At 42.4% G+C, this 750-nt stretch overlaps 1 non-coding gene across 1 annotated transcript; it reads right to left on the bottom strand.

The window, feature by feature from the left end:
• Positions 1-214: 214 nt before the first annotated feature.
• LOC145128019 (small nucleolar RNA R71) lies at positions 215-321 on the bottom strand. The gene has a single exon (XR_013716622.1). It is a non-coding gene; the product is annotated as a small nucleolar RNA R71 (small nucleolar RNA).
• Between the last annotated feature and the right edge of the window lie 429 nt (positions 322-750).

Here is a 750-nt window from a genome sequence, read left to right as displayed (position 1 = left end):
ACGCATACAAGCATCTTGACGAGGTCAATGACATGGCCGACTACTTCAATGTCCCTAATGTGGCTCGCGACACTGTTTTGCTACGTATGCTACCAGTCACATTCAAGGGAGCCGCAAAAGATTGGCTGAAATCACTCCCTCCAGGATCCATCACTACTTGGACTAAAATGAAAGAAAATTTATAGACCAATTTTGCCCTCCCTCAAAGATAGCCAAATTGAAGAAAGCCATTGCCAATTTTGAACAACAAGCTGTAGAGTCACTTTATGAAGCATGGGAAAGATACAAGGGTTTACTAAGAAATTTCCCACATCACGATCTAAACAGCAAACAAGAAGTCTCCATTTTCTATGATGGAGTAAATGTGACAACCAGGCAACTCCTTGAGTCGCAAGGACCACTCACAAAGAAAGCACCCCCAGTGATAAAGGCTCTAATTGAAGAATTCTTTAAGCATTCTAGAGAATATCACAACCCAAGGAATGACTTAACTCGAGGGGCGGTGAATTCTATTACGGATGACATGGCAGCAATGATGGCAAAATTGGAAAGCATGGACCGAAGGATGACTAAGATAGACCAATCCATCCATGCCATTAGAGTGGGATGTGAAAATTGTAGAGGGCCCCACTTTACTAAAGATTGTGACCTTGATGAAAACGGGAACCGGAAAGTGCAAGTGTGCTATTCAAGTGGTGATAGGTATGATGACAATTGGCGAAAACCCAAGAAAGAATGGATACCATATGA

This window comes from Lactuca virosa, chromosome 7, assembly GCF_052849685.1.
Source record: "Lactuca virosa cultivar CGN04683 chromosome 7, Lactuca_virosa_CGN04683_v6, whole genome shotgun sequence".
In the NCBI taxonomy this organism is placed as follows: Eukaryota; Viridiplantae; Streptophyta; class Magnoliopsida; order Asterales; family Asteraceae; genus Lactuca; species Lactuca virosa.
Note: the sequence above shows the minus strand (reverse complement) of the source record. Positions and strands in the feature narration are given on the sequence as shown.